The sequence below is a fragment of the Bombus vancouverensis genome, chromosome 16, assembly GCF_051014615.1.
Source record: "Bombus vancouverensis nearcticus chromosome 16, iyBomVanc1_principal, whole genome shotgun sequence".
In the NCBI taxonomy this organism is placed as follows: domain Eukaryota; kingdom Metazoa; phylum Arthropoda; class Insecta; order Hymenoptera; family Apidae; genus Bombus; species Bombus vancouverensis.
This window is the reverse complement of record NC_134926.1, coordinates 5,420,836-5,433,250: the sequence shown is the minus strand read 5'-3', so window position 1 is coordinate 5,433,250 and position 12,415 is coordinate 5,420,836. Positions and strand designations below refer to the sequence as shown.

Here is a 12,415-nt window from a genome sequence, read left to right as displayed (position 1 = left end):
CGCCTACTTTTTCCGATTAATTAAACGCTGCGAGGGAAAAAGTACCGTATTCTCTCATTGTATCCTCCCTCCCGGCTCTCGATCGTATCGCCAGCCTTTTGTATTATTATTTAGCAATTATACGGTCGGTGATAATTGGCGAGGCTTCACGGCTGAATCGTTCGATTTCACAGAAAACACTGTGATGGGGGACAAACGATCTTCTTCCTTCTTTTTCTTCTCGTAACACGGTCGAACCTAGGTAACTCGGAGCGCTAGCATCTTCGAGTTACGGAGGATTCGAAGTTTCCGCGTAAAAGACACTCGACGGATGAAAATTCTCCGGGAACTTCGATTACGTTCACCTTTCAGGAAAACGTTGACGTTTTCAGCTTCCTATTAGAACTCGCTTTATACAAAGTAAATGCAACAAGTTGCAGTCGCGATCGACGATGATAATTGTACGTCCGGTTGACGAAAAACGACGAGCTTGAGTGGATAATGGAGAAACTAGGGAGATTGCGTCGTCTTGGTCTGTTGTTTGAGACAATTGCAACAGCCGGAGGAAAGGAGACGATGCATCGGACGATTGGTTTCGCGCATCCTGTCACACTATGTCGTAGCTATACGTTGACGAGACTGACTTGTACCGATTAGCTGGTGCGCCTTCCGTAGCGCAACATCGAAAGTGGCCTTTGTATCTAACGCATACAGCAGACTGCCGTATAACGCGAATTTCTGTGTTCGTATAATACGATTCTTCGTACGACACACACATGTAATAAACCCTTCGCACTGCGAATTTTATTTCAATTTCGTTGCCAGTAGCTTTTTAGTGTTTTATTTGAAATTTACTTTGTCTAATCTAAATGAATAAAGGAAGGAAGAAATTCACTTAAATACCACTTTTATTCACACTGTTGTTGTATTCTGTAATTATTGAGTGTATGGTATATCTTGAAACAATTTCCAGGATGCAATCCTGCTTTTGAGCTCCTGAGATAAAAACTGTCGAGTCACACTCGACATAGGAGTGCAAAGTGTTAATATTCGTTGAAAGATTCGTCGAAAAGATCGAATTATTAATTATCGAAACTGATTCGACGATCGAAAATGAATATTTGTTTGCACCAGAACGAAGAAGTTGGAACGTGATTTTGGACGATCCGGACAGCGACTAATAATCAGATCGCGCAATTATTTTTCAATTTAAAAAATCTTGTAAAGTACAATACACAAATTTGTGTAATTACATTTTTATTAGAATTATTGAGCTTCCACTGTAACATAAGTCTCTGCCATGGACAAATAAACAAAGAAATAAATAAATATGATAGTCGCTTCGGATGACAGTACCCGTTTTTCTTGTACCAGAACGAAAACTTTGGAACGCCATTTTAGACGATTCGGACAGCGACTAATAATCAGATTGCGCAATTATTTTCCAATTTAAAAAATCTTGTAAAGCACAATACACCAATTTGTGTAATTACATTTTTATTAGAATTATCGAGCTTCCACTGTAACATAGGTCTCTGCCATGGACAAATAAACAAATAAACAAATAAATATCATAGTCGCATCGGATGACAGTACGCGGTTTGCTTGCACCAGAACGAAGACGTTCGAACGTCAGATATATCAGATTGCGCAATTATTTTTCAATTTAAAAAATCTTGTAAAACACAATACACAAATTTGTGTAATTACATTTTTATTAGAATTATCGAGCTTCCACTGTAACATAGGTCTCTGCCATGGACAAATAAACAAAGAAATAAATAAATATGATAGTCGCTTCGGATGACAGTACACGATGGACGAGCGGCGTACGGAAGAGGTTAATCCCACCAGGAGTGGAAACGTCGGGGAAGAACATGCGCTCGGGCTAAAGAAAATCCTAACACGATTCCGGAGACGCGCGGGAGCCGGCCACTAAATCCTCCCCAACCCCGTGTGCCGGCAGTCCAGTTCCTGGACGCGTCGTCCTGGACAAATGCCCGGATACCAACGGTGGAAGCAATGCGTCTTAACGACGCCACTCTGCGAGGCGTCACCGCCGTACCACGCCGTCCCGTGCAGTTCCTGCGGGGGCCGTTTCACGCCTTCGGCACGAACGTCCACCGCCAGGACCGCGTTTCTCGCACATACCGGGGAAACAGGGCCATCGATCCGCTCTCCGACCGTCTCTCACCGAGGGAACCTTATTTTTTTCCCACTCGAGCCTCGTTTCGATCAGCCCGCTGACTCGTTTGCCAATGCGAGCTCGTTATTTATTTTCTCCAGCGGCAATGCGCTTTTGAGTTTGAGGAGAAGTCGAAAGAAACGATGAGTTGGTAGATAACGTAACGTAAAACGATGGAAGAACGCTCGTAGCAAACACTGTGAACGCGAAGAAACGAGTTTCTCAGGAGGAAAAGAAAACTCGTGCCGTTTGAATGTGGTCGAAAAATAAATACACATTTACATGTTGTAAATCGCAAGCTTTTGTATTAATTACTCGCGACCATGCCAGCTGAGAGTTATAATTGGACAGTGGAAAAACACCGCGAGTAACACCGAGAAACGAGTTTTTTCACGAGGAAAATAAAACCCGGGTATCCGTGTGTGGTCGAAATTCGTGAGAAAAGAGGGTGTATTTGTAGGAAAGCCTGTACGTGCCAGCTCTTAGTCGCGAAGAGAACACAATATTCCGTTCATTTATGTGAATGGCATAGACAAAAGCCAAGAACCAATTGACCAATTTATTGGGGACATGGTGACACCAGCTACCAGCATTATTAACGGCTATCTAGAAAGGAAAATTGAGTTGAAATTCTGTACCGCGGTTATTCTCGTTGCTATGTGGAACATTTCGCAATAGAAAAATCAAAGTTTTTCAATTTTGCCAGTGTTTTCTGCAAATATTCCTCGATTGTCTTTCCCACACCCTCCAACAGATTAGACAAGTCAACTCCTTCCGCACTTCATATCCGATGTTTCTTAAGGGGATGTCCTGAATTGGAATGTTCCAAAACAGCGTCTTTTTGTGATTTTTTTTTTTTTTTAGAAATGAAATTATTGAATTCTGAGATATGAAATTACGTACATTCTACGAGAGGCAAAAAGTACTGACCTCTCCTCGACGCTGCCGACGTTCGTGGCCGAAGAAGCGGAAGGAGCAGTCGATGAGACGCGGCGATCGAAGCCGAAACAAAGCCGGACGAGCGAAACGATCCGCGCGACGATTAAAGGAAGCTTACTGGCGCGATGTTCTATCGCGTATCTGGCGTGATGTTCTATCGCGCATCTGGCGCGCGATTTTAAAGCAACCTCGGCCCATGGTAGTTTATCGGGGACACAGGTGAAAACGTAATTAAGAACGCAGTCGATTAAAGCGCGTTGCGCGCCGCGGGACGGTGAGGTAAAAGGCGAAATAACCGAGAGGGCACCATGTGTGGCACGGTTAGCAGCCCATCCATTTTTCTGACTGCTTGTTGTTTCGCGCCAGGGGTCCCTCGGAGAGAGCCGCTTCGATCTCTCCAACCCCCGCCATTCTCCTCGACTGATCCGAAGCAAATCCGACCCGACCTTAATGTAATCGTAATCCATAAACCATCTATAAAGTTTAAACGGTCGATAAACGCGCTGATGGGTGGAGAATATTGGGAACAGCGACGTCGAGACGCAGTTTCATCTTATAATCGAACCTTTTTTTTCGGTTTTTCCACCTTTCTCGTTACCTCGTTCAACGCTGTTTCGTTTTGCAAAGACGCGATCTTTCGTTCCGCGTGTAACGAAGTTGCGAAATGCACGACGCACTTGCACAGGTAAAACACGAAGACGCGTTAGAACGTGGAAAAAGGTGGGTGGAAGAAAACGGGACGTGGTTTTCTGGAAATTGAAGACGATTGCACGCTAGAATCTGTCATTTCCCTACGAAACCAACGTAACTATTGATCCAAGCTGACGTAAGCTATCGCACAACGATACAATAAAACTATCAATGTCTCGATCGGATCGCATCGATCAAGGACCTGCGCGTGGTACACGCAGGCTGTCTATCTGTCGATCTGAACTAATAACAATCTCCACGCATCGTGCGATCGTCGTGGAATTCGAATGGAACAGCGAGGACGCACCGATTCCGAATGCCACGTCGCTCGTGCAAGTCGATTTTTCTGAAGCATCCGGCCACAATGGAAATTCCAGGCGTGAAACCTAGATGTTCCGGACGTCGGGAGCTGGTGTCTGTATAAAGCACAGTGTCACGGGGCACCGTGACACCGGAGGGAACCTTCCGTGGAACGAGGTTACGCGGAGATAGAGAAAGATAGTGGAGAGAATCGAGCGTCTGTTGTCTCCGTCTAAGCGCCAGTCACGCCGCTCTCATCAATCTTGTTCGATTATTCCGTGATGGGCGAAAAAGAGCGGCGCGAAGGAGGTCCATGGCGGGCGGGGGACAAGGGGGAAACAAAAGGAAGGCGGGTCGTTATAAACGGCGAGGCGATTTGATTTCTATTAGGCGACGCATTGTTCGCTCCCTCCGGGGGATCCTCGGCTCGTTAATGAATTTGTGGTCGCGGATCCGGCCCGTGGAAAACGTTCTCGAGAGGCTCGGGCCGATTTCGCGGCCGCAGAAAGTCTCCTCTCTGCGTTCGTGCGAGCTCGCGTTCCCTGAGCGGAGGTTCGAGGGCGTCGACGGGAGGTGGACCATCGCAAACACTCCCCGGAGTGTCAGTCTCGCGGATAATTTACGCCGTGGCTTTATGGGAGGCTAACTAGCGGGTAGAGCGCGGCCGAACACCTACGTCTCCCTCCTTTTCCAACGATTGCTCGTTGGCGATGAAGCGAAGACTTCATAAACCCTGGCCATGCCAGTTCCACCACGCTCCCCTCCCACCGAGAAATCCCGTGAAAGGATCGGCCTGGGTCTGTTAACTAACCGCGCGACGCGATCGACTCGCAAAGAAAGCTGGAAAAGCAGATCCCTCGATCGATCGGAGACCCTGTTGCGACGCAACAGACGCGACAATAGGCAGATTAGGGGCTCGAATGGATTCCTGGTCGCCGGTATTCACGTAACAGGATCAAATCGCAGACGCAGGACGAGAGGAAATTATAGGTGGCGGTGATCCGGAGAGCAAACAGGGCAGCTCATGCGGCAAATCGGTTTGCCCGCTCCTCCTTCCCGGTCCGAGCCGCTTCACGCTCCTCATTGTCCGCTCTTTTTTCCATCCCGCCCGTGGGACACTCGAAATCTCGTTTGCAAATAAGATTTTACGCTCTCCTTTTGCGCGCACTTCCGTCCCCTCTCCTCACTCTCTCTCTCTCTCTCTCTTTCTCCGCTGTGGACTCTTCCTCTCGTACGATTCAACGATCCCGATGAAATTACCAATTAGCGTAGCCGTTTACGTTGCTGTTGAGAGAAACTGGCTCGCGCGCCAGTCCGCGTTCTCTTGGACTCGGCGTGCACGGGAGTGGAGCCGAGGCGGGACAATGACCGTGAAGAAAAGCTATTACAATCGTTGGACGATTAGCCCGATCGTTTTTTGGCTGCCCCATCGAGGAGGAATCACGGGGAGGGCATTCACTGGCTTTATGAGGCAACAATGACTGGTCATCCACGGGTATTCGGGGATACCTTCTATCTTCTTCCTCTTTTTTCTCTCTTTCTTCGTTTTAACTCGCCTCTTTCTCTGTCTCTCTCTCTCTCTCTCTCTTCCTCTTTTTCTTTCTGCCTCTCTTTCTCTTATTGCCTGTCGGTGATTAACACGCGCCTACCTTATTCGATCTCTGCCGAATACGAGCTGCCACGATCGAACGATTCGGTAACGGGAGGGCGCCGATAATTGCCGTTATTAAAGCCTCTGCCGTCTCTCTTTCCTTTTATCTCGGTCTCGCTTAACTAGTCGATCGTGATTTGTGCGATTTCTTATTCGCGAGCTGCCACCGCACGCTCCACATGCCGAGTCGACCAACCACCCCACGTGCTGTTCCAGACTTTTCAATTTCCCGCAACTTTTCGCGCATAGACCTTCGTACGCGAAGCAAATGCGAGAAGGAAGCGAAGCTTAGAAATCTACGCTTCTCGATTCCTGTATTTTCGTTTCGTTTCGACTACGATCTCTGCTTCTGTTCGTCGTTCGTCAAATTTTACGTCAAGTGAACGCACGGTATCTGCGCGGTAGGCGATAGATCGCAGCAGAGAGAAAGAGAAACAGAGGTTGCAGGTAACCGCGTATCGGCAAATTCGTCTATCCGAAGGTTTTCTCTTAGAAATTTTCCTATGACGCGCGTCATCCCACGAGCGGCGACTAACGAGCTTTCCTTGGGCTAACGAGACTGTGGCGCAGGATGGCTGGGAGGCGTCGACCCGTCAGCCGGACGTCCACGCGCGAAATTTCCCTATCGACCGCGATCTTATCGCGTCGAAGGAAGAATTGGATTAACAGGATCAGCCGTTGATGCGATTAATCCGGTGGACGTGGCCGATCGAACGCTCGCCTTCTTCCTCTCGATCGAAAGCCGAGCACCGTCAGCTATATCGTCAGAGTTGGAGGAAAAAAAGAAGGACAGAGGGTGATTGGTATAGAGAAGAGAGGCCAGGCAGCAAAAGGGGAAGAAAGAGCGTGGCGGGAAAAAGGATCGTTCGGTCCGGGGGAGGTGCCGGGCAAGAAGCGATCGAGAGCCGCGATCTTGCGCTCGAAAATCGAGCACGAGGGCGTCTACGAGGCGTCGATGCCTCTCGTCTCGTCTCCGCGAGCCGACGTTCATGATCAACCTGCAATTAAATCGGCCAACTGAATTTCGACGCTGCAACCTCCGTAGATAATTGAACGATAAAGTTCCGCGCTTCTATCCAATCGGCCAACCCTATCCGGATCGACCTCCCCTTGCGCGCTGGTGACCCGTTCGCCGTTAAAATTAATCGCCGAGGAATCATCGCGAGAAGCGTCCACGATCGCGATCCTCCGTCTCCCTCGATCCTCCGATCCGCTTCCAACGATCGCACGTTTACCGATTGCAAGCTCTCGTTGCTGCACGTTGCTCGTTCTGATCTGAAAAGCGGGCGAACGCGCATGATGTGCGGTGATTTATCGCGATATAGAAACACCGCGAAATGGGATAAAAATGGACATTGGAAGACGGTGGAAGGAATCGTCGATGCCACGTTCTATTTAGTTGCCGCGTTCGGTAGCGTTAACTGACGTTTAATGCAACTGGAAATGAGTTCCACTTTCGGTTAAACTGCTATGTGCGGGAATACTGACACGAGAGAGGATTAAAGTTGGTCGAAAGTAAATTAACAATACGTAATGATTTATTCAAATCTTAGTCGATTTCGATATTGACAATTGACTGACACACTTGACGGATATAAAATTCTTCGGTTGACAAAATGGTAATTCTTCGGTTGATAAAATGGTAACTCTTCGGTTGACAAAATGGCAATTCTTAGGTTGACAAAATGATGATTCTTCGGTTCACAAAATCGTAATTCTTTGGTTCACAAAATGGTAATTCTTCGGTTGACAAAATGGTAATTTTTCGGTTGACAAAATGATGATTCTTCGGTTGGCAAAATGGTAACACTTCGGTTGGCAAAATGGTAACACTTCGGTTGACAAAATGGTAATTCCTCGGTTGACAAAATGGTAATTATTCGGTTGACGAACGGTAATTAATTATTGACACCTCTGAATCGTTACATTTATTTATATCTGTCGGAGATAGAAAACGTCAGGGTCTTTCTTTTGAAAATGTTTGGGGTTAGGTTGGGGTTAGGTTGGGGTTAGGTTATCCCCAACGTTCGTTCAAACTGTCGACTTTCTTTACAGTTTAAATTGTCTTAATATCGTTATAAAAACATACTTCATTTCAAATACTGTAAACACGGTTTCGACTAAACGTTTTAAATTACCTTGATTTCAAAAGAAATGACCAATTTTACTTTCGCGCTACGGATCGTGCGGGGCGCGGGACGCGACAGTCGAAACGAACGCGGAATCGGTCAGATGGAAGGTTGCTTTTCGAGGGGATAGTGTCCAAGGGGCGGCCGAATCTTTGGCGGAGGAGGGTCGGAGGAGGTGGATCAGCATCGTTATTAATGGGCACGATTACTTGGCGAAACTCGCGCCTTTGTACGCCAGCCTCCAACCAGCCCTGCCGCCTCCCTCGCCCCCGCTCTGCCACCCATAATACCCGCGCGAGTATTCTTCTTTTACACCTGTACGAGCCCTTTTAACTTATGCATGGGATCCTCCCACAGAAACAATGCGCCCGCTCCTCTTCCTCTTCTTCCTTCCTCCTTCCTATCCGACTCTCTTGTTCGATTCTAACCTCCTTTCGTTCCACTCTTCCATACACCGCTGCCTTTCTGCTAATCGATCTCCCCTTGTTCGAGCTGATTTTTCTCGTTCGAGCATTGGCCTGGAATTTACACCGGTTCGAACGCCGAGTTGAAACATTTGCCAGAGTAGAATCCATACGGTTGATTGCCCGGGATCTCGTTAACAGCCAATTAAAAGACTGCTGGAATTTCGGTGTGCCACCGTGCACAGCTGTTAAAATTACTGAATTTGTATAAAAATTTCGAGGATACTCGCCAACGTGGATGTGTCTTCAGCCCTTAGGTTTACGTGTACGCTTGGAAACACTCAGCTCGTACTCGATTGCTGATAATTGCTGGTTTGTACCGCAGCTCCTCTTAGCTTGTTTCAGCGCGTTTCAGGATCTGTAGGAACGTTGTGATCGCATTCGTAGCTCGGCGAGTTTCTCTCGTATTTTGAAGTGAAATAAAATTAGAAAGCCACGTGTTTGTCGACTCTGTCTGAAAAGTACTAACTTCTTTCTTGAATTTCACAGCTTGCTTTCACGTTATTTATAATTAGCCGAATAAATTAATATTGCGGTAGAAGCTCGATTATTCGTTGCGACTTGGACCTGGCGTTGTAGAATCGCACAAAACGTTTTGACAACCTAACGCCGCATGTTACGGATTTAATTATATTTATCCAAGTACGTTGAATACATTTAAATTTGATTAATTATCAAGTTAGAGATACATTACACGATACTGAAATATTTACGCTTTCGCAGTCTTGGTGTGAACATTTGAAAGAAAAACGAAGGGAAATATCACGAATAATACGGAAATTCGATTAAACGGGACTCGGGTCGAGACTGTGTCACGTAAAATTAATGATGAAATAGGAGTAGCTGAGCAATAACTTAACTTGACTGTGCTTTTATAATTTTGTAGGCTGTTATTCACGAAGATGATTAAATATTACAATGAAGAGGGGCAAGGAAAGGATACTGATTGCCCAATATTTTCTAGACGAAACTCTTGCGGATTCTAGAATCGTAGATTCTGTCAGGAAGCTGACGGACCGTCAATCTTTCGTATGACGACGATACGCTCGGCAAAAATCATCGTCAAGTGGAGAGAATCGAGGCTTCGTGGAAGCGGCGCGTAGAAATCCGAGCTAATTCCCGTCTTGAAAGTGCGTGACGTGTTAAACCGCGTTGCGTGCCATAGCTGGTAACAATCGGAACACATCTAAATCGGCGAATCACGAAGAACGGCTCGATGATTCCTCTCATTACGCTCTGTCTTCTTCTCCGTTTCTATATCATCGCTCTGCCACCGAACAGATTCCAAGTAGAAAGCGGACAAACGTCATGGCTAACCGATAAAAGAGATCCTCCGTACCTGTCTATCATCCTCGTGGAAATATACGGTGAACGGAGAAACGACGTGACCGTAGGCGATCCGTAAGGTGTCCAGAGTGGAAATCCTGCCGATTGATTTCCCGTTTCTTCCCCAAGGAGCTGGAAATCCCGCAGTTTCACACTCGACGTGAGACTGACCCCAGCCGCTTGACCCACGCGGCGGGATACGCGACAGGGATTACGTGCAGCCTGTTTCGGTTTCGATTCACCGATTTTCCATAGGGTTTGCAGCCGATTCTCGGCACGAGAGTCGCGCGTCCATGCGTCACTTTTGCCAATCGACGCGGAAACACTCGATTTCCAACGGATTTACCTCGATACGTTTAATCCAGCGCTGTGCCAGGCTTTCCGTTTTATCGGCAAGACTTTTAGTCGCTAGAGTTTATGGCTAGGGGGACCTTTAAGGACAGCCATCGATCTGACATAGAACATCGAGACGACCGTAGTCCGATCGACGAATAACGCAGCTTCGAACGAATTTTAGCGAAGGTATCCATCGTCGTTCGAAAGTTCGCCTCGCTATCTGCGTAAGTCCCTCGATTCGTGTCGTCCTAAAGCTCAGTGCACACTGGCACACACTTGTCGCGGCCGATCAGCAGCTGTTTATCTTTTGCTGTGAACTTTGAAGTTCTGCTTCCGATAGAAGCGTAAAGTACGCGAACTTTGCGTATTCTTTTTCAAACATATAACGAAATTAGAATACCACTGACTGAGAGATCGTCGCGTCACTGCGATAATAAAGTCAGACTGCCAGAAGCTAATTAAACGATCAATATAGCTCCAAGTTTTCACAGGAAGATAGCAAGCACTCGAAATAGCCTTCTCTTAAACGTCTCTCGACAAGAATATTCTGCCAACGATCGCGCTATCGATTCCACGATCGACCCACGACGATCTCGGGGCAGCTGCGGCGAACCGCGCAAAGGCAAAGCGAGGCAAAGGCAAAAGCGAGGAGTCGGTTGACTCGAGGACCTCGAGAAGTAAAGGAGCTTCCCAGGGAACGGGATTACGCGGAATCCCAGCCAGTTTTCCCCGAGACCAACGCATCTTCTCTTCGACCACGATTACCCGTGGCTGTTCCTTTCGATTCCTCCGGATCTTCCCCTTGCTCGCAAGCGGCCATTTGCCGGCCAGCTGCAGAGACTTAGTAGAAACCTATACACGGATTTAATTCGCCGTGAAACGAGCCCCTGCCTTCTCCGGAAAGACCTTCCACCCTTAGAATCGCCTTATTTCTCGCCAATCGCCTGGATTCCTCCGCGACTCTTCAGAGCCGCGGCTGTAAACCATTGGTTGCATAGTTTAAGGGGTAATTTGAGACAAAACGACAGTTAACCTTAGCTCACCTCGATAGTTTCATATCGAATTACCAATTGCCTTTTCATAATTGCGTCGAGTGTGACAAATTTGTTATTTTTTATAGATATTATACAGGGTGGTTGGCAACTGGTGGTACAAGCGGAAAGGGGGTGATTCTACGCGAAAAAAGAAGTCGAAAATATAGAATAAGAAATTTTTTTTAATTCTTTTTTTTTTTAATTTTTCCATCGAGACAACGATATACAGTGAGATCCGTTATAACGTACCGCACGCGTACCGAGCGAAAATACAAAGTCGATTTTCTCGAAAACAAAGCCTCGAACGAAAAATTTGTATTCTATATTTTCGACTTCTTTTTTCGCGTAGAATCACCCCCTTTCCGCTTGCACCACCAGTTACCAACCACCCTGTATAATAATACGTAATACCTTGTCCCTTTTTTCATTTTTGATCTTTGAGAACTCATTGTTGATTTTACGGACGATAACCGACAGATACGAAGGAATTATCCAAATTTGGTTTATTATCCAAGTTTAGCCCGTTTTGCTAATTGTGCATTCGAGCAATTAAATCTTTCCTTCCGTCGTTATACAAAGCTAGATGCAACGCGTGCTTTCTCTTTGTCATAAACTCTTTAGCATAAACACAAGCATTTTGCAACATACGAGGAGTATACGTTTTTTAATCCCAATCTTCTAATTTTATCGGACTGTCGAAGGAATAAAAACAGTTCTGACGCGACGACGCGTCTGGTCACGCTCGAAGTGAACTACGCATTTAAGGGATTGAAGTTAAAAATGCTAATTTATTGACGCTGCGATTATTTCGAAAGTTATACGCCGTATTACAAGCGTTGCTGGTTAATTTGGTACTTTGTAATTCCATAAGTCTATTCCCCTTGCTTATTTTCAACTTTGTACTGCGCATTCCCCGATTCTTAGTCTTCAGTTTCCCGTCAGACCTCCTGTAGAGTGCACACACTTTTTCCTTTTTAATACCTACCTTGTCATGTTTCCATTTTTAATTGGTATTTCATACTCCACCCTTCAGTTTCAGAGTAACGATTCCCACTTCCCATGTTTTCCTCCCATGGTATCGTATTTCGAAATTTCCCTTCCAATTATGACTTACGTTTTCCACTTATCGCATCTTGATCGCGATACTCCACGTTTACGTTTATAATGAAACTTTATGATAAAATGTAGCAACGAATTATGTATAATAATGCATTTTTCCATGATTTTCTGCGTAGGAAGATCTCTGGAAAGTCTCAACTTCTCGCAGGAAGTTCGTATACGGAAACAACGCTGAAGAGGCTCGATGAAAATTCACTTGCAAGGCATCGCGTTCCTTGCACGAGGAAACATACATACGAAACGTGTATTATATGTATGCTATA

At 46.3% G+C, this 12,415-nt stretch overlaps 1 long non-coding RNA gene across 1 annotated transcript in view; it reads left to right on the top strand.

Annotated features, from left to right (window-relative positions):
- LOC143303796 (uncharacterized) overlaps positions 1 to 12,415 on the top strand; it is a 123,239-nt gene extending 110,824 nt beyond the window's left edge. The window contains exon 3 of the long non-coding RNA XR_013060452.1: positions 12,269 to 12,415. This is a non-coding gene — a long non-coding RNA (uncharacterized LOC143303796). The remainder of the gene's footprint in view (positions 1 to 12,268) is intronic.